Source organism: Megalobrama amblycephala, linkage group LG7 (assembly GCF_018812025.1).
Source record: "Megalobrama amblycephala isolate DHTTF-2021 linkage group LG7, ASM1881202v1, whole genome shotgun sequence".
NCBI classification, from domain to species: domain Eukaryota; kingdom Metazoa; phylum Chordata; class Actinopteri; order Cypriniformes; family Xenocyprididae; genus Megalobrama; species Megalobrama amblycephala.
In genome coordinates, this window is record NC_063050.1 from 32,155,206 (window position 1) to 32,173,009 (window position 17,804).

General features: G+C 36.6%; 1 protein-coding gene across 1 annotated transcript in view; it reads left to right on the forward strand.

The window, feature by feature from the left end:
* raph1b (Ras association (RalGDS/AF-6) and pleckstrin homology domains 1b) overlaps positions 1-17,804 on the forward strand; it is a 63,274-nt gene that overhangs the window by 5,505 nt on the left and 39,965 nt on the right. Inside the window, 1 exon segment of the mRNA XM_048197086.1 lies at positions 11,107-11,168. The gene's annotated coding sequence lies outside the window, so the exon portion shown is untranslated.

A 17,804-nucleotide genomic window follows, 5' to 3' on the forward strand; every position in this document is an offset into this window, starting at 1 on the left:
CAGAGAGGTTCAGATTTGAGTATGGGTGACAGATTGTGAATTTCTGGGAGGGCCTGACCTCATTAATAAAGTCCTTAAACTCCATCCTCCATCCATCCTCAAAGGATGTCAAAACAAACTGTTTGTGAAGGTCTTAGTACATCAGACAAGACTAATTGCAAAAGTTTTAATGTAAATAGACAGCAGTTTTACTGATGTTTAACTGATTTAAAAAATAAAAAAAAAATCACCTGAGGGTATTTTAAATTTTTTCTTGTAATCTTAAATGCCTGTGTAGTTTTACCAACTGTGTAGTTAGTTGTGTAGTTTCTTTTTTTTTTAATTTTTTTATTCTTTTTATTGTTTTGCTGTTGTCGTTAACAAAAATATTTTATATTTATATTCACCTTCAGAACATGATGTTGAAATAAGGTCTGTTTTTGCTTGTCAGGCGAGCAAAGTCTTCAAAGTCTGTTCATCATAAAGTGATCATGTCTCTTAATAAGACAGATTATACTGCTTGATACATATACTTTTTGAAGTGTGAAAATTCTGGTTCTGTGGACTTTCAATGGATTGACGAAAACATTTTAAATATTAAAAATATCTTTATTTGTTTTTCTGAAGTCTTATAGGGTTGCAGCAACATTAGGGTTAAATGATGACAGTTTTCATTTTTGGGTGAACCTTTGTTATCAGATTTTACCCCACATTTGAAATATGTAATTATTACATTTTGATAATCAGTTACATTGATTGTTACAGTTAGCAGTATCTGCACTGGGATGGTATTCAAGTTCATGATGACTCAGACAGGTTAAGAGTCAAGGATTGGCTTTGTCAGTGTCACAGGCTCATTTTGTACACAAGTAGGTTTATGCCCCTTACATGGATTCAATTAAAGGTGAGTGTGCAGTGCTTAGTGTCTCTCTCGCACACACATTCTTGGTAGATTCCAAACCACTAGTCACCCTCCTGTTAATCTTTTGCCCATTATGGCCGTTTTATTGTGTGGCTGCTCCCAATTACACTCCCACGTGCCAGACAGGAAACTCTCAGGCCTGTTTCCAGGTCAGCCTCACTGTTTGGCACTCAGCGGTTCTTTGTGGCCACCTGGGGTGTAACTAGACCCTTTTTAGGGGGGCTTCAGCGATTGTGTCTCTTCAGAAGACTTGGAGTAAACCTCTTGGTTATTGTAGATTACATTTACGATGTGTTTATGAACTTTTTGTAGCTACAAATTGGTGGAATGGGCTTTCAGTGGAGGGACAGATATCTGTCAGGTTTTATTAAAAATGTTCATGTTTAGAGGTTCCGTTCTTCGTGATCCCATGTTTCAAACTTTAGTTAGTGTGTAATGTTGTTGTTAGAGTATAAATAAAATCTGTAAAATTTTAAAGCTCAAAGTTCAATGCCAAGCGAGATATTTTATTTAACAGAAGTTGCCTACATCGAACGGCCAGTTTGGACTACATCCCTCTACTTCCTTCTTTAATGACGTCACTAAAACAGTTTTTTGACTAACCTCCGCCCACAGGAATACACAAGAGTTGCGTTTGTAGAGTGTGTTTGTCGCCATGTCGTCGAAACGCTGTTATTTTCATCCCGCAGTCTAATCACCGGGTCTGATTCCGGCTCAAATTGATAGGGTAAAATTAAAGACATGTTTACAATAACACTGAGCCCGTGCATCTCCACGTTATGGTAAGAGGCATGACCTTTCCGGGCAAGGAGTGCTAAACTGCTGTCGAATCACAACACAGGAACCGCTGGCACAATCAGAACTCGTTACGTATTTCTGAAGGAGGGACTTCATAGAACAAGGAAGTCATCAGCCCGTTTTTATGACAGTGGAAACAGCGGTATACAGATAAGTAAATTATGTGAAAAATGTTGTGTTTTTTTATACGCGAAACATGAACACATGTTATATTGCACACTATAAACACAATCAAAGCTTCAAAAAAACCACGAAAACGGGACCTTTAAAAGATAAATGAAAGGGTTGAGTATGATGGCAGAATTTTAATTTTTTGGTAAACTATCCCTCAAAGGGTTAGTTCACCCAAAAATGAAAATAATGTCATTTATTACTCACCCTCATGCCGTTCCACACCCATAAGACCTTCGTTAATCTTCGGAACACAAATTAAGATATTTTTGTTGAAATCTGATGGCTCAGTGACGCCTTCATAGCCAGCAATGACACTTCCTCTCTCAAGATCCATTAATGTACTAAAAACATATTTAAATCAGTTCATGTGAGTACAGTGGTTCAATATTAATATTATAAAGTGACAAGAATATACGTGTATAACGACTTATATAGTGATGGCCGATTTCACGAAGCTTCATGCTTCATGAAGCTTTGGAGCGTTATGAATCTTTTGTGTCGAATCTGCGGTTCGGAGCGCCAAAGTCACGTGATTTCAGCAGTTTGGCGGTTTGACACGCGATCCGAATCATGATTCGACACAAAAGATTCATAACGCTCCGAAGCTTAATGACGCAGTGTTTTGAAAACGGCCATCACTATATAAGTCGTTATTTTGTTTTTTTGGCGCACCAAAAAAACTAAATATTGAACCACTGTACTCACATGAACTGATTTAAATATGTTTTTAGTACATTAATGGATCTTGAGAGAGGAAATGTCACTGCTGGCTATGCAGGCCTCACTGAGCCATTGGATTTCAACAAAAATATCTTAATTTGCGTTCCGAAGATGAACGAAGGTCTTACAGGTGTGGAACGGCATGAGGGTAAGTAATAAATGACATTATTTTCATTTTTGGGTGAGCTAACCCTTTAAGGAAGCCCTGTATAATCAGGCTGATTTTGGATTGATCTGACCCCAACTAAACATGATTTTTGTGAACAAAAGACATGTTCTTGTGGACAAAAACTAGACAAAACTTAATAGAAAGAGCAAATAATGTACCTCTGCTAAACAATAAAATATGAACATTTTGAAATAAAAAAAATGAAATAAATTAGTCAACCTTACTAATCGACTACTAGGCAGTTGTTGGATGTGACCCATCCTTGGTTTACTCTGCAGTGTAGCTTTGGCTCACACAATTTTCTGACTGGTTTTCCTCAAAGTTGTGAGCAGAGCAGTCCAAAGAGTAGTGGACTGACAGCAGCCAGTATCAAAACCTGGAAAGACTTAAGCAAAATTATGGCAAGCTGTCTTTTCTGACCGGTTCATAACTGCATGGGAAAGGGGTGAAGTGTGATCTTATCTTACGACTGTATGACGAGTGGCCATTGTATGGAAGATTTCGTAGCTTTGGAGGAGCTGGAATGGGGCCTCATCAAACCCCCCCCCCTCACTGTGGGAATATTCCATCTGTTGAAATTCCCACTCAGTGTGTATGTACAGCATAGAGGATCTGTTTGTGGCTGTAGAGAACCCTTAACAGTTAACAGCGTGTCTTTATGACACAACATAGGCCCAGTTTCACAGACAGGGCTTAGATTAAGCCAGGTTTAGGCCTTAGTTCAATTAGGACATTTAAGTGGCTTTCATAAACATGCCTTAGAAAAAACTTTACCAATGTCCATTTTGAGACAAAACAATGGCAAAACAATATTTTAAGATCTGTCAGCACAAGTTACTTTCAGTTAAAACAGCTCAATCATGCATTTTAGTCTGGGACTAGGCTTAAGCCTTGTATGTGAAGGTTAGAGAATTAATTTAATCCAGATCACAGTGCAAACCTAAAGGAGGCCATATATTTATATAACATGCGTTAGAGAGTGTGGGCCTGCTTCACAGCTTTAACAGATACTCATCCTTTGGTCTCCACAGTGTTGTTATAAATATCGCTTTTATATATCAGATCAGTGGTGTCCCATTAAAGGATGGTCGGGAGATTATTCAGATCCACTTAACTATTCTATCTAAGATATTTCTGTCAGCATAAGTGCCGTACAGTCAATGCTAATATCTTTTGCTGTTTCATGTTGACTTTGATCATTTGTATTGATTGTCCACATAAACCAGATGGTTTACAATATTTAACATAACTGTCTGAGGTCTTCTATTGTTAAATATTTAAAGTATTGTTAATATTTTTTTTGTGCACTACTCCTGATAGCTCACATATTAGGAATGTTCTCATGCATACTCATGAAATATATGTGCTCTTTCTGTCTATAAATCTTTTATAAGATTGTTTTCTCCATTTTGAGCCTTTCTGCTGATTCATGTCTGCTGTGTGTGTGATATAGTTGAGGCTAGTTAATCAATAACCTAGCATTAGGAAATCCCTGGAGAACATTGGAAAGAGAGAGATGTTCACTCTTTTACATTTAGCTCTCAAAAAGCCATTATGTGGTATTAGTACCTGTTTCTCTCCATTTTCTCTCTCTGTTGACAAACTGTCAGCATTCAGGTCTGTTTTTCAACTTCGGGTTTGAAATGGTAAATGTATGGTAAATTATTCTAATATGTTTAACACCATTACCACATTTATTTGCCATTACACTGTAAAAAGTTTTATAACAAAATACTATTTCAGTCTTTCTATTTCAGAATGTCACGTTTAAAGCAATGTCTTACTTGCGGTTTTTCTGCATTCACGCCATGTCGAAACTGCCATAATTGTGAGATGACAACCAGTGGCATTCTACTCAGGGCTGGTCAAGAAATTATGCGTTATATTATTATCACCAACGATCAAGTTGAAAATCACAATTAGTATGTGATGTGATGAATGGATAATTTACCTGTCTTAGAACTTTAAATTTGATTCAGCAAAATAGATCTTTTTGCAAGCAAAGTATTTCATCGATTTTGTTCATTTGAAGAGATTTCAACTTTTCAGTAGGCAAATTACAACTTACATTGCATCTGTTGATGCAAACGTTGACCATGTTCTGAACTAGGAAATCATTATAATACCAGACAAAGACAAATTATGAGAAATCATGATTAATTCACTACTCAACTATCTTCTTGTCTGAGTTATTCAACCATGAGTAGTATTTGATGCAGTTCATGAAAGTTTTTTTTCTTCTTTTTTTCCTGGACTAGTGAGACAAGTAGGAGCTTAATTTGTTAATGGGTTAACCTTGACTAACACACATTCTTTGAATCTTAAATTGAGAACTTGTGAGAATCTGAACATCTGGGTCTACTTGCCTGGAGAGGGAAAAAAGAAATGCAATTTTGGTTAGTTTGAGCTTATAATTTTACTGTGCCAGTTAGCGTGGGACATGCAGTATCTGTTATAAGCTTCATCTTAATGTTGTGCAGTTCTGTCCCCATGTGTGGACACTGTTTGGTCTGTCCACTCAGTAACAATAGCCAGTTCATGGTAAAGTCTCACTATGGGGTTTTCCTCTGACATCACCTCTACTGTTTTGGCTTCTGTTCTGTGCCACTTCACTCCCCATTTCCTGTTCGCACTGGAAGTCTGCATAGTCTTCCGTTGGGTTGTGCTTGTGTCCTTTGCGTTAAATGCTGATGGACACAACTGGTTGTCATTTCTCTCTCTTTCTGTCACACAATATCTGTTATGTGTTATGAAACTCATCTGGATTTTGTTTTTGTGGTGCTTTTCTTTCTTCATTATACTGATGGTCTTTTACTTACCAGCCTATTTTGTGTAAAAATATGGTAATTTGTCCGTTTTTAAATCTTTTCTTGATCTTCTTGATACATGTTTTTCATGTTGTGTAAGTGAAGATGAACTGAAAAACAGATGCATGGTGCTGCAAAGGATTAGCCTTTCAAAACAAAAGTTTTGTTTTGATTGAAAGTCATTTTCCTATCAAGCAGGAACCCAGGCCACCTGACAGCTGGGTGATGATTTCATAGTTTTTTTTTTACTATTTGGTTGTGTTAAAGTCACAGTAAACTTCGTCTGTATTGTGACATACACCTGACTGTAGCAGATTATTGACAAGGAAAACATGTAGGATGAGAACTTGTTTCTCTACATCGGTTGTTGATTGGATTTTGAGATGGGGGCATTGCTCTCAAAAGTGGGGGCAGATGAACACGAGCTTACAGGGTGGGGTTTAAAAAAAAAAAAAAAAAAAGATTGGAGAAGTCCTGCATGTGTTGTCAGAGAGAAGTTGTTTTTACTAGAAGATCCAGTTATGACATTTTGATTAAACATTAAAAGACCAAAACATTTAAAGGTGCCCTAGAACTTTTTTTTAAAAGATGTAATATAAGTCTAAGGTATCCCCTGAATGTGTCTGTGAAGTTTCAGCTCAAAATACCCCATAGATTTTTTTAAATAAATTTTTTTAACTGCCTATTTTGGGGCATAATTAGAAACGAGCCGATTTCAGGTTGCGGTCCCTTTAAATGCTTGCGCTCTCCGCCCCCTCCCGAGCTCTCGACTCTATCACAGCATAAACAAAGTTTACACAGCTAATATATCCCTCAAAATGGATCTTTACAAAGTGTTCGTCATGCATACTGAATGCATGCGTCGGATTATGTGAGTATTGTATTTATTTGGGTGTTTACATTTGATATTGAATGAGTTTGAGGCAATGGTCTGTGGCTAACGGCTAACATTACACACTGTTGGAGAGATTTATAAAGAATGAAGTTGTGTTTATGAATTATACAGACTGCAAGTGTATAAAAATGAAAATAACGACAGTCTTGTCTCCTTGATTACAGTAAGAAACGATGGTAACTTTAACCACATTTAACAGTACATTAGCAACATGCTAACGAAACATTTAGAAAGACAATTCACAAATATCACTAAAAATATCATGTTATCATGGATCATGTCAATTATTATTGCTCCATCTGCCATTTTTCGCTGTTTTCCTTGCTTGCTTACCTAGTCTGATTATTCAGCAGTGCACATCCAGACGTTCTGCCCTTGTGTAATACTAACTCCCCTTGTGTTATGCCTCAATCATGGGCTGGCATATGCAAATATCGGGGGCGTACACCCCGACTGTTACGTAACAGTCGGTGTTATGTTGAGATTCGCCTGTTTTTCGGAGGTCTTTTAAACAATTGAGATTTATATAAGAAGGAGGAAACAATGCAGTTTGAAACTCACTGTATGTCTTTTCCATGTACTGAACTCTTGTTATTTAACTATGCCAATATAAATTCAATTTTTAATTCTAGGGCACCTTTAAAGGTGAATTTTAATTTACACTTAACAATTGTAAGGCCGATTATGAATGCAATTTGATACTTACAACTGATCATGTCCAAACACTGAGTCAGAGCCAGCCAGTTGCATTCAGTCTGTGTTTACAGTCGGTGTTTAAATTCCGTGTGTAAGTATTTAAATCTGCTTCAGTCGAAGGAAGCAGTCTTTGTGTTGAGCTCAGTCTTAGAATGTTTTATAGTCGTTAAGTGTGTCCCCTGCTTAAGGGTGAATTTTACGATTTATTTTGTCCCAGTTCTAAGCTAACAAACACTCTCTCAAACACATATATCTATAAGCACACACTGTGTCAGTGTCTGTTTAGTTCATACAGCATGGATAACTACAGCAGGAAAACTAGTCAGCAGTGCTGACACACTTTAACATGAACAAAAATAATGTTGGAGTACCAATATGTAAAATGTGTTCAGATGTAGAGAAGTTGCTCATTCTGAAGGACTTTACTATGACTGGTTTTATTTATCAACTGAGAACACAAAAGCCTGAACAACAGCAAAAAGAGAGTTACCCTGTTACCCACATTTAATTACAGAAATTTGGTTTTCGGCTTTGGTTTTTGGCTAAAAGTTTCAGTTTTTCTGTTCAAAAAAATAAATAAATCATTTTGGTGTATCACTACTTTCTGAGACGTTCTAACAGAAAATAATCCTAGTTTTGAAGTTAAAATAAGTAAATGTGACGGTGTTTCGGTTTTGTTTTGTTTTTTGGCTAAAAGTTTGTTTTTCTGTTACACCAAAATTATTATCCAGCGTTAACATCAGTTCTGGCAGGTCACGTCAGTCAAGCTCGCATCAGCTGACTCCCAGGTGACTCACGTCTACCTATAGGAATACAACGCCTATAACAACACCCATATATAAGCTCTTCAGTATTATCAGCAGCTATTGCATTCTCAGGAGCAAATTACCCTCCTCCATCCCCAGCTCCTCCTCTCTTCAGTCAGGATTGGCCTTACTATTCCCCTGAATCAAACTAATTCTTGAAATATGTGTACATGTTAAATTATTGACATTAATTATATCTGCATATATTGGTTCTGTTCTGTTTACCCTAGTTGGGTTATTGCTACTCTCCCTGCTCTTATCCATGCTAGACTGCATGAATGCGCAGGGAGTTCTTGCCCAGAACAAAACCATACCGCCAATACAAACTCTATGCAATTATCAATCATAATTGGATGATAGTGGTCCTGACAGAAATTATTTTTTATCACTATTTTCTGAGATTTTCTAAGAAAATAATCCTATTTTTGAAGTTCAAAATGTCCATATAGGTGAACATGCAGTAAAATAAGTAAATGTGACAGTGTGTCAGCACACCGTCTGAGCCCTTCACATCACTATGAGCAAGTTGCTTTTGTTTTATTTAGAGATAAAATTGTATCTTTCCCATGTGTTTGACCAGAGAAGGCTTCCTACTGATTTGGTTACCATGGTAACCAAAGTCACATGTGATAAGGGGATTTTTATAATGACTCACTATTCAAATACTCCCACTCCTTCCTTAATTTTGAACAACTTTAACAACTAAAGACAATATTTAATCAGGGAGCTGTTTTTTTCAGCACTGTTGGTGGAATGTGGAGAGACTGTGTTGTTCCGTATGTCTCTCACACATGAGTCACACCCCAAGTGTCTAAAGAAAGATCTAATGAGGGAGTCTTTTGCAAGGACACCACATGGTTTGCAGGTCGGTGAGCCACTGCTTTGTCATGCGGCACACACGCAGCGTCTCATTCTGCCATGTGGACAGACGGTCGGCACAGTTGTGCCTCAGTGTGCAGCTGTGATCTTGGTCGGGACACACACCCCTTTTCATACTCTTCACTTTTGTCTCTCATCAGCTGAGATGTGTGTATGTCAAGGTTTTGAGGGCAAATAACAGGTTGTGTTATGACTTTCTTGAGCAAGATGAATGAGCACAACTGAGTTGTCACACTTTTTCTAATTCAATTTGAAAGGGATTATATGGGTTATGAGTCATTGTTGTCTGGGAAAATATTTGTTTGTTTAAAATGCCTGTTTGGTTTTAATTAGTCTTCTTATTTCTTATGAAATAAGCAGCATGTGTTGGTGGACTTTTGAAATTATGAGGAAAATCCCCTGCTCTGGGTTTGAGGTTCTTTAGTCCAATTTAAATTCAGGTTCTAGTTTCTTTTGATGTGTACCCAATATCTGGGATAATAGCTTTTGGTGCACAGTTGACCTTTCAATTGGGAGTGTCAATTATAATATGATGTTAACATTTATTTTAAAAAAAAATGGGTCAAATCAAAGTCCAAACAATTGTTTGTCACTGCTGGCTGCTGATTACCTCTTGTGTATACTCAACATGTTGTGTTCTCAACCTTTTTGACTCTATGGCCCTACATTGTTTGTGATTTACTGGATATGAATTAAGAATAAGGGTAGTTTGGAAACATTAAGGCTGCATTTATTTCAAAATAAATACAGAAAAGACAATAATATTGTGAAATATTATTCCAATTTAAAATTATGGTTTTCTATTTTAATATACCTTAAAATATAATTTATTTCTGTGATGAAAAGCTGAATTTTCAGCATCATTACTCCAGTCTTCAGTGTCGCATGATCCTTCAGAAATCATTGTAATATGCTGATTTATTATCAATGTTGGAAAGAGTTGTGCTGCTTAATATTATTTTATAACCTGTGATACTTTTTCAGGATTCTTTGATGAATAAAAAGTAAAAAAAAAAAAAATATCAGCATTTATTTAAAATAGATCTTTTGTAACAATATACACCACTGTTCAAAAAAAAAGTTCTTTCTTTTTTTTTTTTTTTTTTGAAAGAAATTAATACTTTTATTCAGCATGGATGTGTTAAATTGATAAAAAGTGATAGTAAAGATTTATATTGTTAGAAAAGATTTATATTTTGAATAAATGCTGTTCTTTTTAACCTTTTATTCATCAGTGATTCCCGAATAAAGTATCACAGGTTCCAAAAAAATATTAAGCAACACAACTGTTTGATGATAACAATGATAATAACTGAGTATTAAATCAGCATATTACAATGATTTCTGAAGGATCATGTGACACTGAAGACTGGAGTAATGATGCTGAAAATTCAACTTTGCATCACAGAAATAAATTATATTTAAAAGTATATTAAAATAGAAAACCATAATTTTAAATTGTTAAAATATTTCACAATATTATTGTTTTTTTCTGTATTTATTATGAAATAAATGCAGCCTTAATGAGCATAAGAGACTTCATTTAAAAACATTAAAAATAGTAATGTTTCCAAACCTGTGTGTGTGTACATGTGTATATAATATAATATAATATAATATAATATAATATAATATAATATAATATAATATAATATAATATAATTTCTCACAATGTCTACATAATGAAATACAAAATCAGGCTTTCTTTCAAGATCATGGGAATATCTTGATTTTTCTCACTCTGATTGTTTCGTTTTTTTTTTAAGTTAATTTAATTTCTTTTCACCACTTTGACCCATTAATGTGGATTTGCTTATAGATTATGAACATGATAGGTGAGCATCATGACTCTGACAGGATAATGAGCCAATCACAGTGATATGGAGGCACTGTGTCCTCTTATGTAACTTTTCACTTCTGTTTGCACTTACTCCCCTCACATTCACACTGTTATAGCTGCCTTCTTCTGAAACTTCATCTACTGATGAAACTTTTGGATAGTGTTGCTTAATTTAGTAATAAAATGGGTGCTTTTTGAACACTGTTCAATTTCACATATGATTTCTGTACTGTCCAGTGTTTTTGGAGCAGGTTATAAAGCAGTATAGCTAAGCTTTATTTGTGTACAATACGTTAGTCTTGCCCTGCTTTTAACCCTCGGCATATAGTAGTTGCGTGTTACTCCTCAATCACGAATGTTTAGCCTATACATTTTCTTATCTATACACAAGCTTATATTCCCTCTCTCCTTGCTTCTACAGGCCAATAAGTTAACCTATTGGGCACTTTGAACAGACTGAAAGAGGGCAACACTGTACCAAAGGTAGGCCACTCTTCTACATCCAGAAAATCACTGTCAAAGTCTGGACCCCTTTTACGGACATTGTTTGGAACTGCTGGTGTGTAATCTGTGATATACATTTTTTATTTTTTTTGTCTGTGCTAAAGGAAAGGTGAATAATTTAATTTGGTTTTCACTACAGCATGTCATCTGTGTACATGCACAATAACATATAATGTGAAATTCAAATATTGCACAAGTATAGTTAAAATGTTCTGAGGTGACTGAAATGTCTCATTAAACATTTGCATGACAAATGTCTGCAGGAAGCTGGGTGCTTGTTTTTTTTTCTGCCACCTTTTTATCCCCAAGCTAACAGGAAAAATGGCTCGACAAAGACATCCATTGTGTACAGTACATGTCTTTTCAGAGGAAACATTGGAAGTACAGACATGTCTGAGAAGAAGAAACGATAGGAAGTGAGGTTGGAAAGAATGATGGAGGTTTAGGAGACAGAATTTAATGAAGGTTTACCATTCTGACATAACAGCTGGATTTTTGAGGATAATGCCTGGAATGAGTGCAACCATTTGAAGCCTTGGAGTCTCTAGACAGCTCTTTGTTTAATATGGTGAACAAACTGGAATGTTTTTGGAAATTTGTTTGGAGTGTTGGTGTGTATGTTTGCATTTACTGTAAAGATTTATTTTTCCCAGTTGCTGAAATTACACCATGCTGAATTCAAAAAATTGAAATATTTTAACAAGTAAAACTATATATATATAAGTTTTATATATATAATTTAAGTTTTTTTAGTTAATAATTGTATCAAAGTTTATCAAACCCATATAGAATCAAAGATACAAAGAGTACATTTCTAAGAACTTGGCTGGTGTGTTTTAAACAATATAAATATTAATATATATTATATTATATAAATATATAATTTTTTTTGTGGACATTCATATTTTTCATTGAGCAAAATACTCATTGAACACCTGAATGGTTACAGGTAGATGTGTAATACATCAAAATATTATGCAAAGAAAAGATCTCTCTCTCAAAAAAGTGAAAGTTTATTTCATGACTGAAATCTTCAGAGATCCGCCGATGACAAGCTGTGTATTATATATTCCCTATCTAAAGTTTACAACAAGTGTAAATGGCTTTTTTGGAGTTCAGACTAAAGAATATGTTTAAAAATAACCTAAAGTATGTCTAGTCTGACTCAGATGTTAAGACTCAGTGACATGAGGCTCTCAGGTGACCTGGCTGTGTTATATCCACGTTCTCACTTGCTCCCTCACCTTTGGCGTCTAAATAAACTGGGTTGGCGTGTTTGGGATTATTATTGGTCACAAACAAGTACCTTCCTACTGCTTCACTTGTACTTGCAGTGCATGGGCGCCTTCTTTTCAACACTGTAACCAAATCAGCTGCCATCTGAAGTCAAAGGTCATGGGCTGACGTCGGGTGCGACAATGTGCCGCCCAGCTCTCAGCAACACGTTTGTTTTTTTTTGTTTTTTTGGACGTGCCATTCCCAGCTGCCAGAGACAGGTCCGAGACTTCTGTTACGTCTGTGTTTCCACCCTGCCATGCAACGGGCCCTCACAGAGTTAGCAGCTGGCCAATGCCACACAGTCCAACTGTACATGAAGTGCAAAAGAGGACAGATTTTTCCCAAACATACAGAAACTGAATAAATTATGTACAAATATGCACAGTATTCACATAAAACATATGCTTTATATACACACAGTACACTGATGCAAAGTACTTAAGATGTTACAATTACAATGTACTCGAAAGCAGTAGGCACTGTTTATACTTAAACAATTTTAATAGGATATTGTCGTTTGCTGATTGCTGCGATGATTCATGTGAGTGACATGTTGCTCAGCCCTTGTGCCAGTGTACATCATCAAGGATGTGATGTCAGATAATGATAATGCGGTGATGGCAAATGTGGCTTTAGACTTATTGAGGACAAGGGCAGTGGAGGTTCAGTCCAGACCTTTTTTGCATGTAACCATATTTTGATTAAATGACCCAATGTACTTTAAGCGAAATTGAAGAACGAACATGTGTGACATCTTTTCTAACAAAATCTAACCAAACCAAAGGTGTTTTTGTAGTTTGATTCAGTAGATCAAAACATCTTGCCAGTGTGAACTTTCATTTGTGTCAGCTGTTTAAGACCTTCAAACTGCCATTGGTGGATAACGTTTATGTATATAATAGGTGGATGTGCTCTGGATCTTTTATTGACATGAAAATCGTTGAAAATATTTTTTCTAACTCAGTCTGTTAAGGTTAGACACGAGTTAAAGGGTTAGTTCACCCAAAAATGAAAATAATGTCATTAATTACTCACCCTCATGTCGTTCTACACCTGTAAGACCTTCGTTCATCTTTGGAACACAAATTAAGATATTTTGATTAAACCCGATGGCTCAGTGAGGCCTGCATTCACAGCAATGGTACTTCCTCTCTCAAGATCCACAAAGGTACTAAAAACATATTTAAAACAGTTCATGTGAGTACAGTAGTTCTACCTTAATAGTATAAAGGGACGAGAATACTTTTATTCTTTCCATTCGCCAAAAAAAATAAAAATAATGGCTTTTCAACAATATAGTGATTGGCCGATTTCAAGACACTGAGTCGGAGCTTTACGAATCAAATCAGTGTTTTTTATTCAGTTTTTACGGTGATTTTCTGTAGTGAAAATGGGTGCTTCATCTTTTGTGTAATGTACAATAAACTTCAGAAAACTCATCAGTAAAGTTTTGGCCATCATTCGGACAGGGTCCGCTAAAACAGGCTTGTACTAATAGTAGATAAAAGTAAACTGTAATTAAACTAAACTATACCTGTTCGGTCTTTGTGCAGCATATATTCTCTGGCTCTGTAGGCATCATTGTCCGACTCCGGTTCGAACTGAACACCATTACTGACAGCTTCTGACATTTTCAGAGCTTGTTTTTGTTTGTTGTATGAGCTTTTGAAGCCCCGCCCTCAACCTTTTTCACAGTTGTCTGCAGAATGGAAGACTCTACAAACATTAATTTAAATAAATGTTCTTCATTGCAGATCAAAGCTCCAAATGCCTACTCTTAGTGCTCCACATGAGTAACAGTAAGCACAGACTAGTGGGCATTAAATGCTTGATGGGATGCAGTAAACCGGCAGTTTTTATACTGTGGAAAATGACAGGACAGAGATCCCTTAGTAGTTCAAGTGCAGTGCTGAAGGGTTGGGAGGGGTTTCAGTTCTAATGTTACGTGATGTTGGAGTTCAGCAGTCTGATGGCCTGCGGGAAAAAGCTGTCCCGCAGCCAGCTGGTGCGAGACCCGATGCTGCGGTACCGTCTGTCTAATGTAGGTGGTCAGAACAGTGCATAGATACTAGAGTCTCTGGTGATGCTTAAAGAACTGCAGTTCCTGACAGAACTCTTTAGGTTCTCACATGGAATATCTGCCATTCCAGAGCTTCTTCATAGACTAAGTACCCATTTTTAATTGTTAAAATTTCATCTTATGTATAAATTTCAGACTCTGCAGTTTGTTGCAGGTGCTTTTTGCATGCATGGCAGCCTCATTATCTGCAGGACTGGTTCATGGTGCAGTGTGTGTGTGTGTGTGTGTGTGTGTGTGTGTGTGTGTGTGTGTGTGTGTGTGTGTGTGTGTGTGTGTGTGTGTGTGTGTGTGTGTGTGTGTGTGTGACTTTGTCTGTGCCTTATGGCTTCACATTTCAAGACCACCTGGGACCCCAGTGAAGGGGTTTGCTTGCTCATCTTGCCCTGAAGCTGTACACACATGCCTTTCAGACACTTATACACACACATAGAGCAAAACGAGGGGGATACCCGACCATCAGAAATCCGTGAGCATGTGCCTTTGGTTTTTGTTTCATGCAGGATGTGGACGAAAGAATAGCTGAATAGAACATCTGGAGGATACAGCTCATGGAACCACTTTAATCTACTTTTATTTATTCACTGGAATAAAATAATCCCATACTAAGTCTGTTATTTTAAAGACCAAACAAAAGCATCTATTGTTGAAGGTTCTGAACTCTTCCACAGAGAGCTTTCATTAGGCAGTCTCTCTGTTTTAAGGCTTGCATCAAGAGCTCTGATGAAAGATGATGAAAAGTGTTTCAAATGAGCTGGTTACCTCATGGGAGCTGACATATTAAGTTCATGAGACCAGATGAATACTACTCACTTTATCTCAGTAACCCTCATTATTGGACACTTCTGCTCATGGAATAAATTACTTTTGCTTGAATCTGCATCCACATCTTTGGGTGTCAGTATAATTTCCAAGACTAACTGTAATTTACTCTGTCCATCAAAGGGCTCTATTTAAAGTAATAGTTTACCCAAAAATTAAAATTCTGTCATTATTTACTCACCCTTATATTATTCCAAACCCATATGACCTCCTTTCCTCAGTGGAAACAAAAATAAGATATTCTGAGGAATCTTCACATAGAATCTTTCCCATAAAACAATTATTTAGTTACCACAGCTGTTGACAAAACACCCAACCATTAAAGTAGCCCTTTATGACTTGTGTGCTACATTCCAAGTCTTCTGATGCTTCACAAAGACAACAAAATGAGTTGTTATTCTTCCCCTAACTTCTCCTTGGGTCATTTTTCACCAGGTCCAATTTTTAAGTAAAATTGAAACTGAGAATCACTTTCATTGGAAGTTTGCGAACGTCCTTGTTTCAGCTCGAAATGAATGTTCCCTAAAAGTTTCTGATTGTTTGCTGGAAGTCCTTCAGATATTACACTTGAACGTTTTATTAGTGTTTAAAGAACCCTACGTGAAGATTTTCATAGAATGTTCACAATGGGCATTCAGGGGTTTCTACAGATTGTGTTTATACAGTATTGGCACAGGTTTATACGATTTATGTGTCAATGAAGTTTCTTATTTGTTGCTTAAACATTTTGGCTCACTGTGTCAGACAGAGTGAAGGTCAGACTACGGAAAAGTGGCACACCTCTTTCCTGTCGAACTTTGGACTTGTGTGGCTCCTATATGAAAGGAGCCCTTTCATTGGGCCACCGGCTGTGTGGGTGTGTGCTTCGTGTGCCGTTTGGATGGCCAAAGGATATGACATCAAGTGCTGAGTGAGAATCAACCCACACCCTAATGAAATGTCTTAAGACACCGTGTCACTGTCTCTCACTGTTTTTCTCTCGCTTCTACTGCCTTTCCCTCTGAATATGCCTTATATTTCTCTTTCTCTCGAGTCAAACAAGTTCTGTTGTTCTGAAGAGAAGGAAAGAAAAATAATTCTAGGCACTCTTTTCAGCCTGAAATAGTCAGAGTGTATGTGACAAACTTCTTTTTACCTCTGTGTGTGATGACTGTACACAAATTTAACCTAGAAATGCCACAACAACATGAAGCACAATGATTGACAGCTGTCGAATGTACTTCAGAGTTGTTTGACACATTCCTGGATGCTGAAATAAGTTAACACCTTCCTACAGTATTCATAGTTGTCACTTTATCAGAAACCATCCTCAGAATAACAGTGTAGATTCTGAGTTTGCAGTTTGTGGTAGCCAACATTTGGCTCAGGGCTGTTTTGATCAGTTGTTCAAGTGACTTAGTGTTCATTTTCATTTCAATACAAAGTGAACTCTGTGCCTGCACTATAGATATATTTAGAAATACCCTCTCCAGTTGTTCCTCTGTTTTCAGTCTGTGCAGAAAATGGTTTGATAATGCCTTTACACTGTTTCAAATTATTATGCAGGTGACACATCAGTAGGATTTCAGTACAATAAACATTCAGATTTTATGTTTTTCAAAGAAAGTGTTTGTTTGTTTGTTTTACTTGTCATGTTTTTAGATGAGTATCTAGTATCAATCTCGGACAGGTTCATTAAATCATGAAAAACCTACATAAAGAGGTTGTTCCACATTATTAAGCAAGTCAGTTTTCAGGCAAAATGGGGAGGAAGAAAGATCTTTCTGTTGATGAAAATCATGAAATTGTGCAGTGTCTTGCAAAAGGCATAAAAACAACTGATATTGTGCAGAAACTGAATAGAGATTATCAAACTGTTAAAGGTGCCCTAGAATCAAAAAAATGAATTTACCTTGGCATAGTTGAATAGCAAGAGTTCAGTACATGGAAATGACATACAGTGAGTTTCCTCCTTCTTGTGTAAATCTCATTTGTTTAAAAGACCTCCGGCGAATCTCAACATAACACCAACTGTTACGTAACAGTCGGGATCATTAATATGTAGGCCCCCAATATTTGCATATGCCAGCCCATTTTCAAGGCATTAGACAAGCCAGTATTAACGTCTGGATCTGTGCACAGCTGAATCATCAGACTAGGTAAGCAAGCAAGAACAATAGCGAAAAATGGCAGATGAAGCAATAATAACTGACATGATCCATGATTACATGATATTTTTAGTAATATTTGTAAATTGTCTTTCTAAATGTTTCGTTAGCATGTTGCTAATATACTGTTAAATGTGGTTAAAGTTACCATCTTTTCTTACTGTATTCACGGAGACGAGAGCCGTCGCTATTTTCATTTTTAAACACTTGCAGTCTGTATAATGCATAAACACAACTTCATTCTTTATAAATCTCTCCAACAGTGTGTAATGTTAGCTTTAGCCACGAAGC